The sequence below is a fragment of the Sorghum bicolor genome, chromosome 2 (assembly GCF_000003195.3).
Source record: "Sorghum bicolor cultivar BTx623 chromosome 2, Sorghum_bicolor_NCBIv3, whole genome shotgun sequence".
NCBI lineage: Eukaryota > Viridiplantae > Streptophyta > Magnoliopsida > Poales > Poaceae > Sorghum > Sorghum bicolor.
Window position 1 is genome coordinate 54,274,765 of NC_012871.2, and position 14,208 is coordinate 54,288,972.

At 44.1% G+C, this 14,208-nt stretch overlaps 1 long non-coding RNA gene and 1 pseudogene across 2 annotated transcripts; one reads left to right on the forward strand and one right to left on the reverse strand.

The window, feature by feature from the left end:
* LOC110433161 lies at positions 10,004-11,354 on the reverse strand. Of its 2 annotated transcripts, none has more exons than XR_002450557.1 (2): positions 11,129-11,354; positions 10,004-10,879 (listed from the first exon to the last, which is right to left on the reverse strand). It is a non-coding gene; the product is annotated as an uncharacterized LOC110433161 (long non-coding RNA). The 2 variants fall into 2 exon arrangements; XR_002450558.1 differs by having other exon boundaries at positions 10,961-11,354.
* Positions 11,457-12,726, forward strand: LOC110432723 (annotated as a pseudogene).

Sequence of the window (14,208 nt, forward strand, 5' to 3'; positions counted from 1 at the left end):
CTCTACGAGATCTACAATATTTATTATAGACATATGCATCGACAACCGCCCTTTTAAAGTTTTTATAAATAGAAAGGAAGAGGGGGTTGGAGATCTCAAATGTGGTGATGTTGGAGAGACCAATAGATTGGGAAGATGTTGCATATGAGCATGGAGTAGACGAAGTGGCTATGAAATAATTTCCATGCTCATTAATGTTATCTTCGCCTCCAATATGAATGTTCGGAGTTTCTCCTGGATTGGTCTCACCTATGTCATCTTCTGTAGTTGGATGAATCTCATCTTCAAAAGGAGTCAAGAACTCACCATTTGAAATTGAGCCAAAGTTAGAATCCATTAAGGCTTCTTCCTTGTCCATCCATTCTACACATTCCAGCCATTTTGAACTTGTGATCAAGACAGGGGAGCTGATAGAATCTTCTCTATGGCTTAGCTCTCCTTCTATGCCATCCTTATGGTCTTCATGACTCCTATGGTTTGGTTGTCTTGATGGACTGCTAGGATCATCATGAGACTTAAAAGGAGAGGGATAAGAGGGGTCTCTAAGGTCAAGGATGGATTTAGAACTTGTGAACATGGAAGGGGAGCAGATAGAATTTTCTATATGGCTTAGCTCTCCTTCACTTGATATGTCATCCTCGACTTCTTCATAACAGGAACCAGGACATTCTCTAAGAGAACCATTATTCCGAGGATTTGAATTATCCATGCTTGATGGTCTCTTATGGAACTAGAAGTCTAAACCATCAGCATCTGAAAGATTTAAGGTCGGAATTCCTTCCTCCCTTGGAGAATTTTGGGGTATTGATGGTTTAGGATCGATAGCTAAAGTTTGGAATTGAAGTGGTTGTGATCTGGCTATCGAAACTTTTTCTTCTTGTCTAGGAACTGGTTCTGTCTCTTTCTCAGGGATATAAATGCTAGGAGACTTTCCACTTAATAAATCAATCAAATTCCAAGCTTCACTAGCAGGTAGGTGATAGAAGGATCCTCTAGAGGCTGTATTCAAGGTTTGCTTATTTTCCCCACTAAGGCTCTCAAAAAAGTGAATTAGAAGAACTTCTTCTGGAATAGCAAGCTTTGGGCCAGTGAGAGTAAGGTTAATAAAGTGGTCCCATGATTTCCTAAGAGATTCTTCTTCTAGTTGTCTAAAAGAAATAATCTCACGCCGAAGTTCCGCCACTTTGGAGGTTGGAAAATATTTAGAAAGAAAACTACTATATAACTCCTTCCAATCTCCATGAACACTCCCTATTTTGAGTTTGTACCAATGTCTAGCTTTTCCTGTTAAAGAGAACGGAAAGAGCTTCCATTTAAGGGTCTCATCGGACATTCCTTCTATGCGAAGGAGGTCGCTGACTCGATAAAACTCTCTTAGGTGTGTGTATGGGTTTTCCTCACCTTCTCCTGAGAAAGGTTGTTTTTGAACAAATTCTATGTATTCGGGGTCTATCTCAAAACTAGATGCTATGATAGGCTTTGAAGATTTTGGTGGTTCGAGATGCGTGCCCGTAGGTCTATGAAATTCATAGATAGACATGTTTGAATTCATGATAGACCAGAGATCAAGGATTAGATAAGAAGAAAGATTAGCAGAGATGAGGCAAAGGATAAAAGGAATATATATATATATATATATATATATATATTAGAAAATGATTAAGCTAGTTCGTAGTCAACTCAGCAACCGTCTCCCCGGCAACGGCGCCAAAAATGCTTGTTGACACTTGCTAACACCACTTGAATACTAGGTTGTCATCCCCAGCATGGCACTAGAGTGTACTATGGTATTTATACGCACACAGATAATCCGCAAGCGCACGGATACCGTTGAAGCTTTTACCCGGTTAAAGGTTTTATCGTATCCACAGGGAAACGGGAGAACTGATCTACGCTCTAAATTAACCAAGATAAGTAAATAGGTGTAAATAGTTAAGATGGTAGAATCGAATAAGAACAATATTAAAGGTAAGATAACAGTGAGTGATAATATGGGAATAGAGAGTAGAGCAATCTAATATATGGGCGATGGTAGCAGAATAGAGAGTATAACTATGGTTTCTCTACTTCAAAGGGGTATGTCTATGTCTGGGACGAACCACGTGATAAGATTACACCACAAAGGATGCTTATCCATAGGCCGATAAACCCTACCCGTCCTGCTAACGAGAGGTGGACTACAGAGGACCAACGTAACTGTCACCTACGCGGCCTACCACACGATCCAGCTAGACAGGGGATATCCACAAGTAATCTAGGTCTAAGCACCACGCTTCCACCTATACTACAACTCTAACCTATAGTGTCCTATAGATTAGAAGTACTAAAAAGAGTTGTGAACCAGAACATACATGATTAGTAAATGCATAATGAAGTAGAAGTAGATTACCAGAGTCATCCCATGAGCAAGCTTGATTAGAGCTTGATCATGACGAAGTACAACCGGAGGAAGAACCGACAGGCCGGCCTCTCCTCTAATCCTCCTTCGCTCTCCATCTCGCTACTATCTAGATCTACTCTAGTTTAGAGAAGAGAGGAGTGCTCTCATCTCTAAACCCTAGCTTTTGCTCTGTCTATGAATAATGAATAATGATCAAGGGGTGCCTCCTCCAGGGGCCAGGGGGTCTAGTTATATAGTCCCCTCAAGTGAATATGGGCCGTTGGATCAAACCGACATAGATTGAACGGTTATCCTTGATCCTTTAGGTCGGTGGAGATCTCCCGAGAAACAGAGTCCTGTTTGGACTCCAACGAAGGGCGGGCGCCCTGCCTCTGGCCCCTCTCGGTCTCCGCTTCCTTCCCGTGGCATCTGGAGTCTTCTAGATGGTAGAAAATTGCGCGGCACGTTAATATCTCTATGTAAACCCGACATGTGGGCCTTTCTTCCGTATTTCCTGATAACCCCTTGCAGAAATAGACAAACACCAAAACTCGTGGAATTGTGTCAGATAAAACCCTAAGTCTCGATGTTGATTTCATTTGGATCCTTTTCTTTGTTTATTTGATAATTAAATTTGATACTTAAGGACCATCAACAGTGACATCCGGGCGCATCGCTGTTGTTGGGACCAAAGTATTCGAGTTATCACCTTTGCTGATAGTAAGGTGAAATCGGCTGGCACGCCTTAACGTTTAAATCGGATATTAGCCCTTTGTGTTTGCAGATCAGCTTTTGCATCAACAGCAGCGCTGACAGCAGCGCAAGCGAGCGAGATCAGACAGCAGCTTTCAATCTTGCAAGCGGAGATCCAAAGCATGCAACCTCCACCGCAACCGACGGTCCAGCCCGCGGCTTTACCCAATGACAGTCCGATGGTGAACGTGCAACCAGTGAACTACAGTGGCACACTACAGAGCACTCTGGACCTTCGCTCCCCTTTGTCCGAAGGATTGCAGGCCTCGCCCTGGCCAGCTACCTACAAGCCGATCACCCTCCCCAAGTTCAATGGAAAGACAGACCCTCGTCAGTTCCTGATGAGTTTTGAGGCAGCAGTAGCTTCCGTACGGGGAATGAAACTGTAATGGCAAAATATTTTGTGATCGCAACCGAAGGAGATGCATTGGCATGGTACTCAATGCTCAGGCCTGGGTCAATTTACTCATGGGAGAACCTCTGGGACAAGATTCTAGCAAACTTCCAGGGATTCACAGCTAAATCAGTGACCTCCACGGACCTGTTCCAGTGTCGGCAGAGTCAGGAAGAGGCACTGCGGGACTACTTTCAAAGGTTCGTGCAGACCAAGGCAAAGGCACTCGGCATGCCGGAGGAGGTTGCCATAGAGGCAGCCATTAAAGGCCTTCGCATAGGGCTCTTCACGGCTCACTTGGCCAGGGAAAAGCCGACATCCATGCACGAGCTGTACCACGAGTTTGAGAAGTATTGCAAATCGGACAACGACTTCCGCAAAAGGCTGGAGGAGCAAAACTCTCAGAAAAAGCAGGTCAACGACCGAAACTTGCAGAAGAAGAACCTTAGCCAAGATGGGCGTCGTCCTCAGCAGGAAGCTGGTGGGCAGATGATGAAGATCGAGCAACCGAGAAATGACAAGTCGGGGCAGAACCACCCACCAGCGGAAGCACGAAACTCAGGACGAGGATTTAACCAAGCTGGAGGAGGTCAGAACAGGGGGTGGCAAAAGAATCAGAAGCAGCGACAACAGAAGCAATACTGTTTCTTCCATGGGGAAGAGAAAGGTCATTCGACCAGGGACTGCCCAGACGCCAAAGAGACCCAGGAAAGAATCAAGAACAGGTCGGCACCGCAGCCTCCATCGTTAGTCATTCAACCAAGGGAAGTGAACCATCACAGCTCAAGTTTAGCCTGCCACTTTAGCCTCTGCTTACTATCCCAGCTTCCTACCGGCCTGGCACCCAGCGCAGCAACTTGCAGAGCAAGGCCATCACCGACATGAAGTTGCCCCTACCTATGCGCCCCCCAACCCCCACAAATCACATCTATCGAGACCACGCAGCCTCACCAGCAATCACTACCCCTCCACCAAACCAACTTCAGTTACTCCAAGCTCCACCACCACCAAAACCAGAACCTCACCCCGACAATCAGATCGGCCCCCATACACCGCTGCCCACAATCGGAATGATCTTGCTGATAGCTGGAGGGTCCTTAATGGAGTTCTAGACCAAGAAGGAGAAGGACTACCTTCGTCTGGTCAACAACATTGCAGTGCAAGGCCTAGTCCGCTGCACCGATTGGTCTAGAACCCCAATAACCTTCTCCGAAGAAGACCTAAGGTTGGAAAGTTACCCACACGCGGACGCGATGGTCATAACGGCGAACGTTGCGGGATGGGGGATCAACACGATCTTGATAGACTCAGGAGTGTAGACATAATATTTGCTAGAACCTTCGATCAAATGAAGCTCAGCCGAATCTAGCTCCAACCTTCGTAATCACCTTTGATTGGGTTCGGGGGAAAACAGATACACGCTCTGGGCAAGGTTGCCCTACCAGTATCCTTCGGCACCGTGGAAAACGCGAGGACTGAGTATATTACCTTTGATGTGGTAGATTTGCACTACCCATATAACGCCATATTCGGGCGAGGGTTCTTGAACAGATTCAATGCGGCTGCTCATATGGGGTACCTGTGCATTAAAATCTCAGCCTTGCACAGGGTGATCACTGTTCACGGAAGTCAAAAAGAAGCGAGAAACATAGAGAAAGCAATCTACAAGTCTTTCCAAAACATAAACTCTGTTGACTCCACGCAAGACGAAGATTACCAACCACCAGACATGCCGAAGGAAAAAACAGACCTAGCTGATCAGGAGGAAACGAAATGTGTCCCTCTGGAAGAGGCTGTGCCGGATAGGAAAGTCACCATAGCAGAAGAACCAGGACATCTTTGCTTAGAGTGCCTCTGACCTGCAGGGAGTCAGAAGAGACATCATACAACATTCATTGGACATCGACCCAAGGATGAGGCCAAAGAAGCAGAGGCAGAGGAAGATGTCTGAGGAGAGAACCTTAGCAGCCAAGGCAGAGGTACACAGACTTCTGGACGCAAATGTCATCAGAGAAATTATGTACCTCGAAAGGCTGGAAAATGTAGTCTTGGTCCCCAAGAAGAATGGCAAAATGAGAAGGTGTATAGATTTCACAGACCTCAACAAAGCCTGCGTCAAGGACTCCTTCCCCTTGCGAAGGATAGATGCCTCTGTCGACAAAGCCGCCGGCTGCTAGAGATTCTCGTTGCTGGATTGCTTCTTGGGATATCACCAAATCTGGCTCAAGAAGGAAGACGAGGGCAAGACAAGTTTCACAACTCCGTTCGGGACATATTGCTATACCAGAATTCCCGAGGGTCTCTATTTATATTTGGGAACGCAATAAGGAATTGATCCGCAAGCGCACGGATATCGGTGAGCACTTCACCCGGGAAATTATCCAGAGTATCGTATTTATTTTTTTACCACTAGGAGAAAGAGTGCATCTGACTAACCGGTCTATTACTACTAACCTTTAGGCAACAAAGAATGTCTCTCGATGTGAGTGATAAATAGAGAAGACTGCAACCGTAGTCTCCTTCTAACCTTGGTAAGGATGATCTACTATTCTATTGGGGAGGCTAACGGAATCTAGACACCACAAAGGATGTTCAACCCGCACCTATAAACCCTATCCTTCCTGGTAACGAGATATGGTCTGCAAAGGTAACTCGGAATTGTCACGTTCCTCACTACTACCACGGTCCAGCTAGTCAGGGAATATCTATGAGTACCCCAGCCTAAACACCACGTTTATGCCAGCAATGATTACGCTAAACTCTATGCGAAGAGATTAAAGTAAACTCATAAACCATAAGAACAATAAAACAAGAACTTACTAGAATTTAGAAGTCGAAATACTGAAGAATCCTAGGAGCAAGCTTCGGGTTAGGAGAACTTGATCCCGCAGGTACAAGCTTGGAGTAGACACCGACAGGCCGGGCTTCCTCCAATCTACACCTCCACTCTATCTCTCTCAATCTAGTAGAAACTAGAAGATCTATTTCTACTTTACATTGGTTGCTAAGCCTAAAAAGAAATATTAATTAGAGAAGAGGTTTTCCTTCGAGGGCACCCCTCAATCTCTATGATAATTTCTTGTCCTCTCCAGGGGCCAGGGGGGTCTCCTTATATAGTCCTCCTCCTCTATGCGTTTTTGGGTCGGTAGGCGAGGTGGTACTATGTTTTCCTTGATCCAATAGGTCGGTGGAACATCCCGTGCGAAGAGAGTCCTGATTGGCAGGTCACCAGGGCGGGCGCCCTGGGCCTGGCCCCTTTCGGCCTCTGCCTTCTTCCCGTGGCTTCTGGAGTCTTCTAGATGGTAGAAAATCGCGCGGTGCGTTGATATCTCTATGTAATCCCGACATGTGGGCCTTTCTTCCTTATTTCCTGATAACCCCTGCAGAAACAGATAAACAACAAAAATCGTGGAATTCTATCAGATCAAACCCTAATTCTAGGTGTTGGTTGCATATTGGTCCTTTCTCTTGTTTATTTGATAATTAAAATTGATACTTAAGAACCGTCAACAAATACCCCCATACTTAGGCTTTTACTCGTCCTCGAGAAAAGGATGGTTAAGAACAATATCTGGGGTAAAACATTTTAAAGCATTCTATATTTGCAGGGTGTTAAAATTCCACTGTGTACCATAGTCAGGGATGTTTATGGTTAAGAGTAAAGATCCTTTCTTCTCAATCCTGTCACTTGGAGTTTTTGTATATTTTTGAAAGAAAATTAGCATACCTTTTTATCCTCATAGGTTCTTCTCAGATCACTCATTATCTTTTATATATCTCACTGAGGTTGTTTTAATTTGCAAAAATTTCTCAAGCATACTTACTTTGCATTTATTGCCTGATCAAAACGGGATCCGAGGAGGAGAATGTCATACTCTTAGATCAAAGACTTTGGAAATTAAAATCTTTGTCAACTCTTGCTGGCATATTGCTTATTAGAGGGACCATGGGCTATCATTTTTCTCTTCTTCTCTCTTTTTTTAAGTGGATACCGAGGTACCCCTAATTCTACTACCGGACACTTGTCCATTTTTTCTGCGAGGTTGTCGAGCACTTGCTCCTTTTTATTTCCTCGAATTATCTCTATTTTTGCATAGCCCATGCCTCTAATGCAATAATACTTCGGAAGAGTGAATCTTTCTGAATAAATGTCTTGATCTTAGGAGCATGATAAATCTCTCAACAAGGGTCTAACTCATTTTGAACAAACTCAATACAGAGTAGATAGCTTTTATAATCATAATTAGTATTTTCAGTTTTTTCAGGCATATAAAACACTGAGGATGGTAGCTAGAATTTTGAATATTTTGAAATAAATTCTCCAAGTAGCAATGTATCAAGAATAAGAAACTCATACTCTACCATCACATATTCCATATTGACTTAAGTAACACAGGGTTTTAAAATGATTTTATAATAATTGCAAGTTTTCAGGAAATATCACAGATTGAGATTAATCATGATTAGAAATATTTTAATCTTTTTAATTTATCATGTTGGAAAGAGTAATCTGCATAATCCAAAATATATGTATGTGTAAAGTAAAGTGAGCAGAGTGTGTACCTGAATCGTGGAGTGGTGTGGTCGGAGTGTGTTTGGCATGTCGAGGGATCTCCCCCATACTTGTTTTCTGCTTTCTTGCACAAAAATAAAGTAAAGACACACAAGACATAATAATAATAATAATAATAATAATAATAATAATAGTAGTAGTAGTAGCAGCAGCAGCAGGAGTAGGAGGAGTAGGAGGAGCAGGAGGAGAGCAGCAGCAGCAGCAGCAGCAGTGTAGAAGGTCTAATCTAGATAACTTAGCGGCGCTCTAATTCCTTAATCTTCTTGTTGGCACTGGCAAGATCCTGCCTAAGGCCTAGTATAATGGTGTTGTGGTTAGAGAGCTGCCTAGTGAGGGAATTAATCGAGGACTGGAGGTCTTTGATAACTCTGTCTAGTCTGCGAACGTCCTCATCAATATCCATTATAGTCTTGCGACGCTTGGGTGGTGTCTCAAAAGCATTGAGAGCGTGCTTCGGGGCTGCCTTTGGAGGGATGAAACGGACTTTGGCTGCTCTAATCCCTTCAAAGTAAGGCCTTTCTTCCTCCGTAGTGTAGCGAATACTACTGATCTCGCCGCTCCGGTTGGTCTTGACTCCAACGACCCTCTCATTGGGTCTAGGTGGAAGAATCCTTGTGCCGGTTGGCACCTTGATGGTGGTCTTCGTCTTGGATGATGATCCTTTGAGGAGTAGGGGTTGTGGTGGTGCGGTGAGAACTGGTTGAGCATGATAGGATTGGGCAGAGCTGCGTTGGCGTAATGGCATGGCTTCTAGCTGTCTTTCTGTGTTGGCCGGGACGAGAGCACGGGCATCGGGGTCTTCCACAGGCTCCATGTTGAGGTTGAAGGGGACGACTTCCCAATCATCGTGGTACTTCTTGGCCATTGGAGCATCAAGGAACTAATCAAGCTCTAATTGAAGGAGAGAAGGCTTGGTGGCTTGGTGTTTGAAAACTGAGGTCAGGGGTCTGTTTATATAGGGGTCAAAAAGTGCCTCTATGGGTAGTTCAGGTTGCTCCCGTCGATGTGCGTGCGAAACTTTCCATCTGAGGGATTATTTGGATTACCATAAGTGCATTTTCCATAACAGAGAAAATCGGGACCGAGGGGGAACAGGAGCTGGGCGCCCGCCCACCTGATCTGGGCGCCCGCCCTCTCTCTGGCCCCTCTATGGGCCCACTTTCTCGAGCGCGTTTTTAGATGCGAAATTATTTAGAAAAATATATATATGACCTAAAAACATCAGATTAAAAAGGTCGGACTCTAATTCTCCATGGGAAGGTAAAAATAGACTACGTCTATTTCTTCTAATTCTTTATTGGGCTCTAAAAATAATTTAAGATGTTGACCATTTACCTTGAATAACGTACCTTCATCACACTACAAGAATCTTGTGATTTTTTGATTTTCTATTTATGTTATTACATATGAAAATAATTTCACAACATAAGAGTTGTGACAATTAGTTGACAAAAAACTATATGTCAAAAAATCACTATCATAAACGGATCATATGACATCTGTATATTCTTTGTCATAAGGTATGACATTAGTTATTTGTCATAATATCTGAGACCTCGCCACATGGCAAAATGCCACGTAAGATGAAAAGCTGACGTGGCGATAACATGGCACATAAAAATAAATATCATAACATCAATTTTGGCCTATTGAAGCCCATATAGCAACCAGGCACTTCATGGGCCAAATAAGCTCTTTTTATAGGCTGAAATTGTTGTGCCATTTTGTTAATTGCAGCCCATTTAATTTTTCAGCACTACAATTTCAGCCCATCTATTTTTCAGCCCACTAAATTCAAACCTTTTAATTTTTTTTGTCCTATGTAAGCCCATAAAATTCAACCCATCATACAAATCACAACACAGCCCATACATCATAGAATTCAGCCAATATAGCTCATACATCACAGAAATCAGCCCATACATCACATAATATTATCTCCAAATCACCAGTCTTACAATTCAAGAATCTGCTGCTCGAACACAACAAGATATCACAATAATTTCACTCTAATAGTCTTACGGTTCAAGCAACTATAGTCTCAACTTTACATAACAGTAGCGACGCAATAGCGTAATAGTGACAACAGCAGCTCATAACAGCGGCAACAGAGCAGCGCACAACACAAAATAGTCTTGCTGTAGTTAACAAAATCATCCTTCATGTCTCTTTCTGTTTCTCTAACTGCTTCTCCAAATCAGACTTGTGATTGCAGTCCAGCTAATCTCCAAATTAGAAATGATGTTTAATAATCTATAAGAAAATCATTTTTAGAGTCTAGCAGTTACGTAGTTACATAAAGAATTTTTGGTTGTTGGTGGTACTGATAAATTTACTCTATTGCAATTCATTTCGCAATGCACAAGAGAAACTCTTTATATAATATAAAACTGACATAGAGAGAACCAAACTTTATTATTATCTAAAGTGAAGAAATTTGAGTAGCTAAAACAGGCTTCATTAATTCATTACCTACTGCACGACTGAGAAGCAACTTGCAATTAACTACTGCACTACTATCTGCAACTTGCAAGTACTCCGAAGCTCGACATGTGAAGCCAGTGTCATGCAAAACAAATCAATTTCTTCAAACCTCAAAAGAATAAAGCTTGGCCATGTCGTGCATGTGACCTGTGCTAGTGATAAATTGTTGATACCTGATGATGATGGGAGGTGCCTAGAGGAGGAAGGTCCGCCGGCTAACTAACCGTGCGGACATGAAGGAGAGGAGCAGCACGCATGACGCGTCTCGACCTGCAGGCTGCCGCACAAATCCTGGCTGGGAAGCATGTGGAGACATCAGAACTGACATGAACGAGAAAAAAGACTGCTCGCAAAAAAAGAGAAAAAAAGATTTTACAGTAGCACATCCATGCAACTAGATCTCCCATCTCAACACTAGATCTCCCATTATGCAGGACTAGATGAAGATCAAAGGCAGCGGATCCAACAAAACAGCCTGGAGCCTGGAGCAAACAATTACGCAGAAAGGTAAGATAGAAAAGGAGAGATGGTGGTGGCTACTCACGAAGACATCGTCGCCAATATCAGAGAGGTCCTGCTTGGCCTCGCGGACTACGGCAAAGGGGATCTCGGGAGCGCAGTCAGCTCCAGCCTGGCCATGGGCACGTCCTGGCCACCACCGCCGCATGGTTTCTCCCTGATGCGCGGGCACTCGTGAGCGCTCGGTAGACACCACCGTCGCCGCCGCTGTTGCGTGTGAAGAGGATGGGAGGAGAGAATAGGTAGGGTTTGGAGGAGTCTGGGTGTCACCGGTTTTAACTGGTTGAGAGGTGATATGGATCGTTCGATCTAATCGGACGGCTGACGAACATCTGCTAGTATACCACGCCAGTATGGGGCACTGGAGAGTTAGCAGGCCAGGCCAGGCCAATTGCAGCCCAGTTCAAGAGATTGCTAGCCTGAAAAAAGTTTGCCTGAGCTGTGTATGTTCAATTTTTTTTGTTCTTTTATATAATTAAGAAATATTTTAGAAACTAAAATACGAATCATAGTAATCATGATTATGTAAACTCTATATGTCCAACGTAAAATGTGAGTACATGTTCCATATAAGTTTTCTTTGAATAATTCATAAGTTGATAATTTCAAAACCCGAAAAATTCAAATAGAAAATTTATATGATCCAGTATGGCCGCGTCCCATGCCCCCGCCATGAGCCCGTTGGCCGAGCGGCCGCGCCGGTGCCGGGTCCTCTCGATCTCCGTGGCCGAGCGAGCGAGCGCCCACGCCGGTGTCCGCTCCTCTCGATCTCCGGTGGCCGAGCAACCGACGTCGCCCGCGCCGAGCCCTGGTACCGCCCGGACCCGACGGTCTAGGCCACCTTCGTCTCCTCCGCGCCGACCTCCTCGCCCTCCGGTGAGGCCGAGGCCGCCGTGGACGCGCTCATGGAGGCGTTGCTAGAGGAGAAGGTGCGCGGCGGCGGGTTTGTGGACGGGAAGGAGGACGTGTACAAGCTCACGAGGCTGTTGCGCGCGCTGGTGGCCAAGGCCAAGGGCCGCGCGGCGTGGAGGGTGTACGAGGTGGCCGTGAGGAAGGGAGGCCTTGACGTCGACGAGTACGTGTACAAGGTGATGGCGCGGGGGATGAAGCGGCTGGCCGGGTTGGGGCTTCACGAGGAGGCGGCGGAGGTGGAGGCCGACCTCGCCGAGTGGGAGGCCACGGTCTCGCCGCCCGCCTGAGACGTGCTCGACGAAATGCGAGCGAGAGACGAGAGCAACAAGTATTTTAATTTTTTCATAACACATTTTGTGAGTTTTCTTTCTATCTTTGTCCAGCATCTTTGTTCATAGAGCAACAAGTATTTTTTTACTATGTGACTATGTTAATTTCATAAAGTTTATTTTTTGATTAAATATTATTTTAACGTTAATATTTAATTTTTATAATATTGTTATTTTATCGTGCGATCCATGTATTTTTATTATAAATTGGTAGCTATCCCGTAGCAACGCACGGACACGCTACCTAGTACACTAACTAAGCAAAACAACTTGCCTAGCTCAGTGGTAAGTCCCTTGCTTGGATTGTAGGAGCGCAAGTTCGAGCCCTCCCTGTTACAATTTTTTTTTTGAAATGACATTTTTCTGGGATTGCAGCGCTTAGGAGCTGCGCGTGGCCCAAATCAAAAGCAACAGAAATCAGGCTGAGAAAAAATAGGGCCTGCTACAATTTCTTTTTGAATTGGCATTTTTCTGGGATTGCAGCGCCTGGGAGCTGCGCGTGGCCCAAATCAAAAGCAACAGAAATCAGGCTGAGAAAAAATAGGGGAAAAAGGAAAAAAACTACTCACGTGAAAATTAGACATGCCAACATGAACAAGAGTATTTTAAATATTTCTAAAAATATTTTTTGACACCCAACCTATATCCATTTTTTTGACATTTATAAATTAGGCCTCATGACGTAGTGAATATTGTCATAGTATGGAATTAGAATAGTTCTATGACATTTATTATGACATCGAGCTTTTTTATGTCACTAGGTCAAAATGCCTATTACGGAATGTCATAATCTGGATTATATAATGACATCACAGTCTATTGTCATACTAAATATGTCAAAAAATCACGCATTTCTTGTAGTGTCATTTTGAAGTGTGATAGCTCCGTGGGATGATGAATTAATTACCTTGAATGGTCCTTCCCATTTGCTCCGGAGTTTTCCATGCCCGAAAAGCTTCACCCTGGAATTAAAAAGTAATACCTTATCTCCGGGTGTGAACTCCTTCCTCTTGATTCTCTTGTCATGCCACCTTTTGACTCTTTCTTTGTAGATCTTTGAATTGTGATATGCTTTCTCTCGCCATTCTTCCAATTCTGATAGTTGCATTCTTCTATAATCTCCAGCAACATCAAGGTCCATATTCCATCTCTTTATGGTCCAGTGTGCTTTGAACTCTAGTTCAACGGGTAGATGGCAAGTCTTCCCATACACCAATTGGTATGGAGACATTCCAATTGGGGTCTTATATGTTGTCCGGTATGCCCAGAGTGCATCGGGTAACTTGTCTTTCCACGCCGTTCCCATTTCATTTTCTGTCTTCTGAAGAATATTCTTGATTTGCTTGTTGGAAGTCTCTGCTTGGCCACTTGTCTGAGGATGATAGGGGGTAGCGGTTGTGACGGATTCCATGTTTTGATAGATATTGCTTGAAGCGATCACTTATCACTACTCTGGGGACTCCAAATCTTGGAAATATAATTTCTTCAAACATCCTCTTTGAACTGACGTTGTCGGCATGCTTGCAAGGTAATGCCTCTACCCACTTGGAGACATAGTCAACTGCCACCAAGATGTACTCACATTTCTTTGATGGAGGAAATGGACCCATGTAGTCTATTCCCTAGACATCAAAGAGCTCAATCTGAAGGTTGTTGGTGAGTGGCATTGCATCCCTTGTATTTATGTTTCTGTGTCTTTGACATGGCCCACATCTTCTGATATATTGCTTCGTGTATTCATACATTGTAGGCCAGTAGAATCCACACTGCCAGATTTTTTGAATGTGTACGGCTCCATAGTGACCTCCATATGGTGATGAATGACATCTATCGATGATCTTCCATCCTTCCTCAGTGGTCACAC